Below are 14,103 nucleotides of genomic sequence, written 5' to 3' on the forward strand. Positions count from 1 at the left end.
CCCCCGGTGGGACGGGAGACCCGGGCGAGCCACGGAAGGCGGTGGGAGGAGGGGGGACGTCCCCTCCCGCTCTTTGTAATGACAGCCGAGCGGCTTCTCAGCCGCATCGGTTATCATTACAAGACAGCCGACCGTTGGCTATGGACGCCGGTACCTGGGTGATGCATCTAGCTGCAGGCATCACCCTGGTACCGGCACTTTCCAAAGTATCGGTATCCACAGGTGCCGATTCCGATATATCGGGGAAAGTGCAAATCGGCCCCCGATATATTGGTGGTGCCGATAATCGGTCGAACCCTAATCAGGAATATGAAATTTAACTTTTTTCTTTTTTATCATAAGGGATGAAAAGTTCCCTATCTGATTATTTTTTTGGTGACAGGTTCTCTTTAACTAGACATCCAGGGGCTAAAGGACCCTGCATGTCTCCCCTGTGCTCCGCTGAATGTAATGCAATGCAGATTGCACTGTGTTACATTGTTTCCCATCTGACAGGCAGAATTCTGCTTGTCAGATTTACATACCATCCCAGTGGCTGTAGCCAGGAATGTGTGCAAAACCCCTTGCTATGACGTATGGACCTGGCGGCGAAAGATTTAAAACAAAGGCAAAATAACAAAAGCCAGCTTTTGGGGTGGGGGCTTGCAGTAAAAATGCCTAGATGTTTCCAGCGGAAGTGGTAGTGGGTAGTTATCAATACCCCCTTTAAAAAAAAAATACATTAAAAAAAAAAAAAAAAAAGTTCCAAAAGTTGAGGGGGGGGGGGGGTAGACACAAAATGAAACTTCCCTTATTAGGTGAGGTTCTGTGTTCATGTCAAACATGAACTGATTGGCTTTTTGCACTGCTTCTGCTCACGCTCCAACAACACTGCTGTATAGCAGTGTTAATTTTGGCAGCAAATTTCAATTTAGTTTTAGTCTTAGTCTTAGGACTAAAATGGCATTTTAGTTTTAGTCCCATTTTAGTCTTCTGCAAGTGTTTTAGTTTTAGTCGTATTTAGTCGACTAAAACTCCAGTACATTTTAGTCGACTAAAACTCATTTTAGTCATCTATAATCAAATGGGTGTTGTTCAATTGTAATTTGTAATTCATTATTTAAGCATTTCTGAATTTCCAAACTCATGATATACTACTGCTGGTCCTGGATTGAAAAATCTAATATGTTATTATTTATGGTATTAAGCTTTGGGCATGCACCAGTGTTAATTTTGGCAGCAAATTTCGATTTAGTTTTAGTTATAGTCTTTTGACTAAAATGCCATTTTAGTTTTAGTCATATTTTAGTCATAAGACTAAAATGCCATTTTAGTTTTAGTCGTATTTTAGTCATCTGAATTGTTTTAGTTTTAGTCGTATTTTAGTCGACTAAAATTGTGTTAATTTAGTCGACGAAAACGTTTTAGTCGACGAAATTAACACTGCTGTACAGGGACTACAAAGAAGAGGGGTGCCTTTTCAAAATGAGGAGCTGTGACTGGGTAAGTATATATTGGAGGGGCTTACAGAGTGGGGCTTCAGGGTATGGGGAAACATGTGACCCCCCCTCCTATGTGACAGTGCTGGGGCCTCATTGCCTTGTCAAAGCTCTGATACTACTTGACATCTAAAAACTGTGAAAACCTGTACAAAGGGGTGCAAACCCCTAGTGCATTACCACTAAAATAGTTTATTGTAAAATCATAAAATGGTAATCTACTCAAAAAAGCAGAATAAAATCAAGCTAGACAATAGCAGCAATCCAGCAAGTGAAATGGGCTTCCCCATTTCAACTACACAATGGAGAGGCTTGCGTGTTTCGGGGGACAGACCCCCTTCCTCAGAGCTCTGAGAGAAGTGACAAGTAACAATGACTGGGTGAGTACACATGCCTGGAAGGGTAGGCAATGTACAGTCTTTATTAAGTAAAACTCAAAGTAGATATAACACACACATTATTGCAATAATCGTTGGAGTTCATTCACAGGGACACAAATGTATCTTTGTGTCTTCATAATGCCTAGGAAAGAGAATATTGCACAATCACTAAGTTTCCATCTTATAATAGTTGCTGAAAACAGAGTGCAAGCATTGCATGATTTCCTTTTTAAGCAGGACAGGATGTATTTAGTAACTCCTTGTAACTGACTTTCTTTATGTCCACGTACTGATCCTATTCTGAGCTGCACTCGCATGGGACCAGCCTGCATATGTGATCAAAGCTCACTTTTATTTATAGGTGAGGAATGAAAAGATTGTAAAATCCCAAATGTGTCTTATTCTAGCAGAAAAAAATGTCATTATTGTGGGGACAATAATAATTTAATTGTAAACCAGCAAGTGTTTTCAAACTGTTAGGATTTAGTTATTATTATTGCAAAGTTTATTTTAGTGCTTGTAAAGTCAGAAGGTTTGTTATCCTAATATACTCTATGCATTAAGATAAAAAGCCTTCCGTGTGCAGCAGCCCTCCTAATACTTACCTGAGCCCCCTCTAGATCCAGCAATGTTGCGGGAGTATCTCGGCTGTCCTGGACTCCCTCCTCATTGGCCAAGACAGCAGCGCAGCGCCATTGGCTCCAGCTGCTATCAATTAAAGTCAGTCAGCCAATGAGAAGAGAAAGGGGGTGGGGCCAGGCTGTGGCTCTGTGTCTAAATGGACACAGGGATCTCTGGCTCGGCTCAGGTGCCCCCATAGCAAGCTATTTGCTGTGGGGGTGCTCAACAGGAGGGAAGGGCCAGGAGCGCCGAAGAAGGACCTGAGAAGAAGAGGATCGGGGCTGCGCTGTGCAAAACCCCTGTAGCGCTGCCCCCTAGGGGACTGCTGAGAATTACACTTTCTGGATTCCTCTGGGTTACCCTTTGCAACTGATGGCAGATAATTAGCATTGAAAGTCCTTGGCTCAGTCAATAATCAATCCAGGGGATGTTGGTTTTTGTGTTTTTATTTAGAACTGGGATAGGAGAAGGGATGAGTGGGATACTCCCAACTATGAACAATCACAATCTTGAGGACAACTAGCTGTAGTGTGCGACAAGGCCACTGCTTCGCCTTGCCACTGAAGTGAAGATAGATAATGTGATCCTGCTTGAATTACTCTTCAGAGTTCTAACTTGGCACCCCCTTTTTCACTTGCTGTGTGCACTGACACCTGTCCACTGACTCTCCACTGGAGGGGTCCCCTTGCTGGGCAGACCCCCGGCAAGCTTCCCGGTACTCACAGACTTTGTTTTCCCAAGGTTGCTCTGCCTCCAACTCCACTAGTCAGCTTTCTTGGACCTCCTGGCTCAGCTCCACACTCCTGACTCACAAGGCCGACCGCCTGTGACCACCATCAAAAGCAGCAAAAGGAGAGACAAATGTCCTTCTGGGGCCTGGCTTCCTGCCCAAAGATGCCCTTTCACATGTGCCCTTGACTTTTATAACATATCCCAGGATGCACCACTGTTTGTGCCAACCCACTGGGATAGTTACAAAAGCCTGTGTCACTGGCTGGGTTTCCTCCACTGTCCAACATGCCCCCCTATTGGATACAGTGGGGACACTCCCTCAGCCCAGATGAATCACACATGGACACATGCAACAGGCATAACTATTAATCAGACTCCCCTGATAAGCGGATGGAGACACTAGGCTTTACCTACCTAGCACCTACCTAGGAGGGTGCTACACCACCTTTTTTTATATAATAAATATATATATATATATATATATATATATATATATATATATATATATATATATATATATATATATATATATATATATATATATATATATGAGGGAAAAAAAAAAGAGAGGGACTTTACATTCTCTTTAAATATACCCCTATCAGTATTTTTTTTTTTTCTCTACACATGTAAAAGATGTTCTTATCAATTTGTTTTGTGGTCTTAAACATTTGTCTTTGTGATTTGCAATTCTACATGTAGGCAGCAGCATTGGTTTATAAAGCCAGTACACCCATACTGGTCAAATTCTGGCCGACATCGGCCGGTTCAATAAAAAACATTCGGCCCGTGTGGGACGTGCTCCGGATCAGCGATCTCAGCCAATGCTGGAGAGTGCTGACTTGAATGTTCTGGTGGTGCGAGGGGGGGGGGGGGGGGGGGGGAGGGATCCCTACTTTGCAGTGACTATAATAGTTCTTCTTTACGCTCTAGAAGTCTGTGGCTCAGTCCACACCTACAGTATACAGATTGCTTTTGATGATTTTTGCTGTGCGTCTTGCGATTTTTGCACACAATGATTTTACTCCAATTTTGCCTTGATTTGCAATTCTAGGCAATAACACACTACATGCTTTTCTGCAGCTTCTCGATTGAAGTCTTTTGAACCAAATAAGCAAAAAAAGCACTGTTCTGTGTTTAAAAAGTCCCTGGCCCTTTCCAAAAAAGGTAGCAGGTGAAAAAAGCATAAATGTGAATGTGTCCCATAGGAAACCGTGTTAACCACTTGCCAACCGCCCCATGCAGATTTACTACGGCTGGTTGGCTCGGCTGCGCATGATCACGTAGATCTACGTGATTATGTGCATGCGGTCTCGGCGGCGCTCGCGTGCCGCTGGAGGCGGCCCGAGCGGAAGTGGGAGCGGGTACCCGCCCCCCCCCCCCAAAAAAATGAAAATGACATGCCTCTGGCATGTCAGGGGGTCAGGACCACTTAAAGCGGAAAGTTCCACTTTTGAGTGGAACTCCGCTTTCAAGTGATATTGAACCCTCAGGTTACTCTACTAGGGGAGTAGGGTAACTCTACTTTAGTGGGAAGGATAATAGCAAAATAAAAAATAATGTATCGTATACAATTGGGACACAAATCGTATTGTAATTGAAAGTTAATAAAAATTACCTTTCCTTTTCAATCTGCAGCTCTGTAATTTTCTGTAAATGCGATGCAATATGGCTACCTGGAGGTATTCTGTACACAGATGGTGTACAGAACGCCTCCCAGGTACATCATTTCCTACTTGTGTGATTGGCTCACCAATTTTCCCAGAAGTCCGCACTAAGATACAAATCAGATTTTTGGCATCCTCAACAAAAATATTGTTATTAGTGAGATACTCCCAATAGGAAATCACATCTAAAGGGATGCTGACCCAGCAGCTTTCCTCCATTAAAGCCCTGCAGGTGCAGCAGCTGATTAATAATTATGAAACCACTCCCATTAGATCCACTGTACACATGGACACAGACAAACCCATCAGGATTTCTTCAGACTAACAAAGTTTGTTAAAATCATTGCAATGTACATAGATCACCCAGAGGGGAATGTTTATTTTCTCAACAAAAGTGGAGTCACGCTTTAAGCACTTTTTGCAGGTGATTTATTCACTTACTGGGTATGCAGCTTCTTTATCTTTTAGGGCTCTGTCACACATGGAGTCCGTCGGACGGACTCAGTTTTTTTCAGCGGGGGATCGATCCACTGATCCCCCGCTGAGCAGGAGGATGACAGCTGTTCTTCGTGCTGTGTGCGGAGACACAGCTGTCAGGTCCCCATGCATCTCTATGGGGGAATCGGATGGGAACGGACTGTCTGTCCATTCTCATCCGATCCGCTGGATGGATGGAATATAGGGTTTCCATCTGTCCAGATTTGACGGATCGGATTTCAGCAGACATGTCTCCGCTGACATCCGATGCCCCATAGAGATGCATGGGGTGACCGTTCAGATCCGCCTGTCAGTTTTTTTGGCGGATCTGAACGGTCCCCCCATGCATCTCTATGGGGCGTCGGATGTCAGCGGAGACATGTCCGCTGACATCCGATCCGCCTGTGTGAAAGGTGCCTTAATCCTTGTCTATGTTTCTCTTTAAACTGGTGCCATGACTGCTGCTCTGGGATTCCTGTTTCAGGGTGGCTTCTTTCTCTTGCAGCATCCTATGGAGCTACACTTGTATGCAAGGGCTAGATCTGTGTCTCCCTACACTGTGTGCATCAGTAGATACACACAGCTTCATAGCCTAGGGTGGCAAGGTACTCCCCCCCCCCCCCCCCTACTTCTTCCTCCTCAACTCCCTTCTCCAAGCCAATAGACTGACTTCACTGTCCACTATTAACTCTTTACTATCAAGTCAGGTAAGCAGACCGGAGAGGGCAGGAGCCAATAGCATTGAAAGTTGTAAACTGCAATTGTGGGGGGGGGGGGGTAAGAATTTTAACAAATACTTTACTGGGGAGTAAAAATTAAATTTGTTTGTGCCGATATAATATACTATAAACGCTGAAGGTTTAGTTACTACTTTAACCACTTCTGGAACCGGGAGATTTTCCCCCTTAATAACCAGGCCATTTTTTGTGATTCAGCACTGCGTTATTTTAACTGACAATTGCGCAGTTGTACAACGCTTTACCCAAATAAAATTGATGTCCTTTTTTCCCTATAAACCGAGCTTTCTTTTGGTGGTATTTGATCACCTGTGCCATTTTTTTTTTTTTTTTTTTTTTTTTTTTGTTTCTTATTTTTTTTATTTTTTGCGCTATAAACAAAAAAAGAGCGACCAAAGCTAAAAAAAAAAAAAGATTTTTCACTTTCTGCTATATAACATTCCCAATCAAAAAGAAAAATTTAGAAAATCTAATTTTTTCATCGTTTTAGGCCAGTTTTTCTGCTACATATTTTTGGTAAAAAAAATCCCAATAAGCATATTTTGATTGGTTTGCGCAAAATTTATCGCGTCTACAAACTAGGGAAAAGATTTGTCAATTTTATGTATTTTATTTTATTTACTAGTAATGGCGGCGATCAGCGATTTTTTTTTTTTTTTTTTTTTTTTTTTTTTTGTGGGACTGTGACTTTGCGGCGAACAGATCGGACCCCTAACTGACATTTTTGACACTTTTGAGGGGACCAGTGACATTACTACAGTAATCAGTGCTAAAAATATGCACGTTACTGTACTAATGACACTGGCAAGAGAAGGGGTTAACCCAGGGCCGATCAAAGGGTTAAATGTGAGCCTAGGCTAGGGGGTGTTTTCTAACTGCGGGGAGGATGGGCTTGTAAAATTAAACACAGAGACCCGTGTTCCTACATAGAAAGAACACAGGAGCTTTGTATTGATTCCTGAGAGAACAGCGGTCTGCTGTTCTCTCTCCAGGGGGAGCGATTGGGGGTGCCCAACGGCAAACGCGGTCACTGGCCCTGTGTATCAGCTTCCCCGCTGGCGAATGGGGACACGCGCGCCCCTCAGGATCGCTCCCGCGAGCCGCCGTACAGGTGCGGCGTTTCGCGGGAACCTGCCGCCGTATATCGAAGGCGACTGGTCAGCAAGTGGTTAACTGCAGGTGAAAAAAAGCAGGCCTCCTGGCCTGTGAGACAGGGTTGTGTTGTTTGGCAGAGCTATGTAAATCTTAGGACTGGATGAACTGAAATAAAAGTTTAGTGGAAAATGTAAAACCTCTTCCTAATTTTGTATTTTATCTGTATAGTAATAATCTGCTTCCTTGTAAATATATCAGGTGTCTGGTTGTTTGCTGATGATTTAAATGTTTTCCAAGTTCCTGACCTGGGGCACAATATAAAGGCAGTGTTGACATCTTAGGATCAGCATGACTCTTGTTTTTCTGAGCGCAGGTTTCCTTTTTGGGGATTATTATTTATTTATTTTTTTTTTTTAAAAGGTCGTATTGTCTGGTTAAAACTTAAAGGTCTTCTAAAGCTTCATTTTTTTTAAAAAAACAAACAAGTTTCTACTTACCTGCGGCCCCCGAACCTCCACTTATTGGGTCCCTCCCCCCAATGAACTAGGCTCCTCCTCTTCTCAGGCATACCCCCATAGGAGACTACTTCCTATGGGGGCACATCTGCGGGCTTGCTCCTGAGCCCCGCTCTGTGTATCCATAGACACACCGGAGCCCCGCCCCCTCCTCACTGGCTGTGATTGAGAGCAGCAGGAGCCAATGGCTCCTGCTGCTTTCGCGCACATTGCTGCACATCTATAAACATGCACCTCTTAGCTCCGCCCCACTTTCCACTTACAGAGTTTGATTGACAGCAGCAGGAGCCATTGGCTCCCATTGTTGCCTCTGTGTCCTGTGTGCAAAAAGGGTGGTGAGAGAACTGCTGAAGACGGACACATTGCTGGATCGAGCTAGAACTCAGGTAAGTATAAAGGGACTTAAAGAGGCAATACAAATACAGGGACATTTTTTTTAACCTGATGCAGAGAATGCATCAAGGTAAAAAATGTTCCGCCTTTAAAACCACTTTAATCCTTCGGCATTATGGCATTGTACAGATTGGGTACAGCCTTTGGTAAATATTACTTTCTTCAATGGGTTGGTCTGTGCTCGGCACAGAGATAATCTACATATCCGTATACCAAATAATGGGATAACATTATTTGCCTTCTTCCAAAACGCTGATAGGCTTTTGGCTAAAGCTTGGTTTGATAGTCGGTTGCGTCTCTTTCTTCGCCTTTTTTTTTTTTTGCTCTGACTATAGGAATATGTGAGGGATTTTATATCTGATGTATTATTAAGTAAAACTCACCCTGAGTCTTTTTTTATAATGTAAAAATATAATTGTTTAGATTATTTGGGATGGATAGAATGAAGGTTTTTATCTGCCTAGGATCTGACCACGTTTCTGCTCACCTGCATAGGCAGGCGCTCAGGGTGTGCCTGATGTGCCTGGGCACACCCTAATCACCTCATGCTTATTTGCATTATTGCTCTATGTCACGGCAGGAAGATGGGAAAGATCTCCCTCTTATTGGCTCCACCATAATAAAAGTGTTTACACACTTCGCTTTCACTGTGCCAGCAGGGAGATCAATGTGCCGGGGTCATATATATGTAAACACCCATACATGTGTGTTTGAGCTTTAGGCCCCTTTCACACGAGCTTTCCGATCCGGTCCACCTGTCAGTTTTTCAGGCAGACCTAATCGGATGCTCTATGTACCTCTATGGAGCACCGGGTGTGAGCTGAGACATGTCTGCTGCTCTCCGATCCAATCCTGTCCATGAAATCCGGACGGATGGAAACCCTATTTTCCATCCGTCTGGAGGATTGGATCGGATAGGATTGGATGAAAAGGGACAGGCAGTCCGTTTTCATCCGATCTCCCAGGAGAGGAGAGCGGGGCTCTGACAGCTCCATCCCTACAGAGTAAGCGGAGACGAACCTGTCATCCACCTGCTCAGCGGGGATCGGTGGATCGATCCCTGCTGAGAAAAACGGAGTCTGCCGAGCACACCGCTCGTGTGAAAGGACCCTTAAGGTGCACACCCTAATCCAATAGGCTGCGCACACCTATGGTCACATGTTTGTAGGGATAGATACATTTATGACTCCCATTGATCCTGTATCAATTGCCAATTAAACCAATCAGTTTGACATATCTGTTACTAAAACCCTCCGTTCTGTAAGGGTAGGTTCTCAACAGCCTGCTTCGCTCTAGTTCACTACATCAATGTTTCTTAACTCCAGTCCTCAAGTACTCCCAACAGGTCATGTTTTCAGGATTTCCCTCAGATGAAACTGCTGTGGTAATTAGTAAGGCCCTTTCACACTATCCGTCCATCAGACGGATTCCGTTTTTCTCAGTGGGGGATCGAGCCGCTGATCCCCCGCTGAGCAGGAGGATGACAGCTGTGTCTCCGTGCTGTGTGCGGAGACACAGCTGTCAGTTCCCCATGCATTTCTATGGGGGAAATCGGATGGGAACGGACCGTCGGTCCGTTCTCATTAGATCCGATCCGCTGGACGGATGGAAAATAGGGTTTCCATCCGTCCAGATTTGATGGATCGAATCGGGTCGGATGTCAGCGGACATGTCTCTGCTGACATCCGACGCCCCTTAGGAATGCATGGGGGGACCGTTCAGATCCGCCAAAAAAACAAACAGGCGGATCTGAACGGTCCGCCTGTGTGAAAGGGGCCTTAGGCAGTGAAACTGATCAAATCACCTGTGAAAATGAATGGAAAGCCTGAAAACATGACCTATTGGGGATACTTGAGGACTGGAGTTGAGAAACATCGCACTACAGTAATCCCCCGCTACATCGCGGTTCAGTTTTTGCGGTCCCGGTAATTCGCGTTTTTTTTTGTAATGTTATTTTACTATATAAATCATTAAAAATGAAAGATTTTTGTGTTTTTCATAGCTCTTGCTATGTCTCTTAGTATCTTTTATGTGTTTAAATGAGTTTCTATTGTTTTAAAAGTGTGTTTAAAGACCTTAAAATGCTTTTACACGTACAGTGACAGTAAAAAAATCATGCCTACAATGCATTTTAATAGGGTTTTTCTATTTCGCGGAATTTCACTTTTCGCGGCTGGGTCCGGAACGTAACCCCCCGCAATGGAGGGGGGTTTACTGTACATGTATGTGTGTTATTGTGCAATGTGTTAAGGCGGTCTATTCATTTTCATAGAGTTGCCTAAAGCCTCGTACACACGTACCGATCGTCGGCCGAACGATCGGCCGTCTTTTGTCCAGGGCTGTCGTGTCTGTTTTAAAACTGCAAAAGACTGCACACGAATTTTGTCGGCCAACAACAGCTGACTGCAGAAGTGATGTCATGTGATAGTTAACTTTCCTTGTCTTTTTTCTTTTCTGAGCATGCCCAGTCTTGCTAATCGGCTGTCTGTCGGCCGTAATCTGTACTGACTGGCGAACAATCGGCCGTTCTGGTGTTGGCCAACAAAAATTTTAATGCCTGCACGACAGATTCTGTTCGGCCGAAAATGCGCTGTCGGAAGCATCATACTAACAAGCCTACAATCGGCCGATCGGTCGTCGGCCGGATATTTACGGCCGACAATCGGTACTTGTGTACGAGGCTTTACTGTACACACCAAAACTTGCCAAAAATATTGCATGCAGCGTTTCCAGGAGCATGGTGCATGCTATTGCATTGCTGTGGAAGGCGTGTTGAGTTGTCATTCAAAATCAATGGCACTACATCCCACCAATGTGCATAACGCATGTTACTGCACCTCAGTGGTGTGAACCGGCCCTAACTATTTATCTGACAATGGCCACCTGGAACTTGGCAAAGTGATTCAACCTTCTCTACCATTTTTTGCTGAACCTGTAAAGCAATGGAAGGCTTAAAATGGTGGTTTCAAGATGAGATCCCAATTTCCCCAGTCTCTTTCAAAGAGATTGCAGTAGCTTCTTTCTATTTTCAATTCCGCAAACTGTATTGACACTGTCCATTCACAGCCCTTCACAGCTGAATGAATTCTGGAGGTCGATTGCTTTGTTTCTGGTGATAACTTATATTTGCAATTCCCAGTTGAAAAGGGTTAGGAATTTACTGAAAGCTGCCATGTGTATAGCCAGCTTTATAGGTATTGGAAATTATGATATTCATTTTGATGTTTATGTGGAAATGTAATACACATACAGTATCTCACAAAAGTGAGTACACCCCTCAAATTTTTGAAAATATATTTTATTCTATCTTTTCATGTGACAACACTGAAGAAATGACACTTTGCTACAATGTAAAGTAGTGAGTATACAGCTTGTATAACAGTGTAAATGTTCTGTCCCCTCAAAATAACTCAACACACAGCCGATAATGTCTAAACTGCTGAAAACAAAAGTGAGTACACCCCTAAGTAAAAATGTCCAAATTGAGCCCAAAGTGTCAATATTTTGTGTGGCCGCCATTATTTTCCAGCACTGCCTTAACCCTCTTGGGCATGGAGTTCACCAGAGCTTCACAGGTTGCCACTAGGAGTCCTCTTCCACTCCTCCATGACAACATCACGGAGCTGGTGGAAGGTAGAGACCTTGCGCTCCTCCACCTTCCCTTTTGAGGATGCCCCACAGATGCTCAATAGGGTTTAGGTCTGGAGACATGTTTGGCCAGTCCATCACCTTTACCCTCAGCTTCTTTAGCAAGGCAGTGGTCATCTTGGAGGTGTGTTTTGGGTCATTATCGTGTTGTAATACTGCCCTGCAGGACAGTCTCTGAAGGGAGGCGATCATGCTCTGCTTCAGTATGTCACAGTACATGTTGGCATTCATGGTTCCCTCAATGAACTGTAGCTCCCCAGTAGCGGCAGCACTCAAACAGTCCCAGACTATGACACTCCCACCACCATCATGCTTTACTGTAGGCAAGACACACTTGCCTTTGTACTCCTCACCTGTTTGCAGCCACACACACTTGACACCATCTGAACCAGATAAGTTTATCTTGGTCTCATCAGATCACAGGACATGGTTCCAGTAATCCATGTCCTTAGCCTGCTTGTCTTCAGCAAACTGATTCTCTGGCTTTCTTGTGCATCATCTTAGAAGAGGCTTTCTTCTGGGACGACAGCCATTCAGACCAATTTGATGAAGTGTGTGGCGTATGGTCTGAGCACTGACAGGCTGACCCCCCCCCCCCACCCCTTTAACCTCTGCAGCAATGCTGGCAGCACTCATACGTCTATTTCCCAAAGACAATCTCTGGATATGACGCTGAGCACGTGCACTTAACTTCTTTGGTCGACCATGGCGAGGCCTGTTCGGAGTGGAAACTGCCCTGTTAAACCGCTGTATGGTCTTGGCCACCGTGCTGTAGCTCAGCTTCAGGGTCTTGGCAATCTTCTTATAGTCTGGGCCATCTTTATGTAGAGCAACAATTATTTTTTTCAGATCCTATGAGAATTTTTTGCCATGAGGTGCCATGTTAAACTTCCAGCAACCAGTATGAGATAGTGAGAGCGATGACCTCAAATTTAACACACCTTCTCCCCATTTACACCTGAGAACTTTTACACTGTTATACAAGCTGTACACTCACTACTTTACATTGTAGCAAAGTGTTATTTCTTTAGTGTTGTCACAGGAAAAGATATAATAAAATATTTACAAAAATGTGAGGGGTGTACTCACTTTTGTGAGATACTGTGTGTGTGTATATGTATGTATGTATGTATGTATGTATGTATGTATGTATGTATGTATATATATATATATATATATATATATATATATATATATATATATATATATATATATATATATATATATATATATAAATAAATAAAATATTTGAAATCAGTTCTCAATTAGACAGCTGCATGTAAAGTTGGAATACATGGCTTTATAAATGTCGGATACATTAGTGCTGTATTTGTCTTGTTTTTCCCCAAGCTCCAGCCCATGGAAGCCAGTATATTGGTGTATTAAATACACAAGAATACCTTGGAGATTTCTTTGTGTTTAATGGTATAGCAACTCCAACCTTTAGGGATAGTGTTGTCTAGTGTGTGTGTGTGTGTGTGTGTGTGTGTGTGTGTGTGTGTGTTTTTTTATTTATTTATTTTATTTCCAAAGCCTTTTTATAGCTTGAGCTATGCTGTACCCACAGCATAGAAAACTACTGAATGAGTGTGTAAATGAGCTGAAGACAATTTTTAAAATAGTTGGTGTGAAAATTATATATGAATCAATGGCACTAATCGCAGATAGACAATATTAGGAAAAACAATACCAATGCAAATGATATATTGACATACACTATAACATACATTACATTGCCAAAAAGTATTGGACGCCTGCCTTTACACGCACATGAACTTTAATGACATCCCAGTCTTATGGGCCATACACACTATAAGATTTTCTGAAGACTTTTTCCTTTAGACTTACCAAAACCATATAATATGAGGTCAAACCTAAACACTTTCAATTTGTATGCAATCTGGCAGGCCCTTGCACTACATAGAAAAGGTAAATCTGAAGGAAAAAGTCTTCAGAAAATCTTATAGTGTGTATGGCCCTTAAGTCCGTAGGGTTCAATATTGAGTTGGCCCACCCTTTGCAGCCATAACAGCTTCAACTCTTCTGGGAAGGCTGTCCACAAGGTTTAGGAGTGTGTCTATGGGAATGTTTGACCATTCTTCCAGACATGCATTTGTGAGGTCAGGCACTGTTGTTGGACGAGAAGGCCTGGCTTGCAGTCTCTGCTCCAATTCATCCTAAAGGTGTTCTATCGGGTGCAGGCCAGTCAAACTCCTCCACATGGTCTATCCATGTCTTTATGGACCTTGCTTTCTGAACTGGTCCAAATTATTTTGTGGAGGGGGGATTATGATGTGGGGTTGTTTTTCAGGCGTTGGGCTTGGCCCCTTAGTTCCAGTGAAGGGAAATCTTAAGGTGTC

The 14,103-nt window shown here is 43.4% G+C and overlaps 1 protein-coding gene across 2 annotated transcripts in view; it reads left to right on the plus strand.

Moving 5' to 3' along the window:
- The window catches only part of GALNT3 (polypeptide N-acetylgalactosaminyltransferase 3), a 124,395-nt gene that overhangs the window by 20,047 nt on the left and 90,245 nt on the right, over positions 1-14,103 (plus strand). The window contains exon 1 of one of the 2 annotated variants that reach the window (XM_082262406.1): positions 2,156-2,219. The exons of the other annotated variant lie outside the window; for it this stretch is intronic. The gene's annotated coding sequence lies outside the window, so the exon portion shown is untranslated. Of the gene's footprint in view, positions 1-2,155; positions 2,220-14,103 lie in introns of those variants that run through there. 2 annotated transcript variants of the gene reach the window in all.

This window comes from Pelophylax lessonae (assembly GCF_965119305.1).
Source record: "Pelophylax lessonae genome assembly, chromosome: 6".
NCBI lineage: Eukaryota > Metazoa > Chordata > Amphibia > Anura > Ranidae > Pelophylax > Pelophylax lessonae.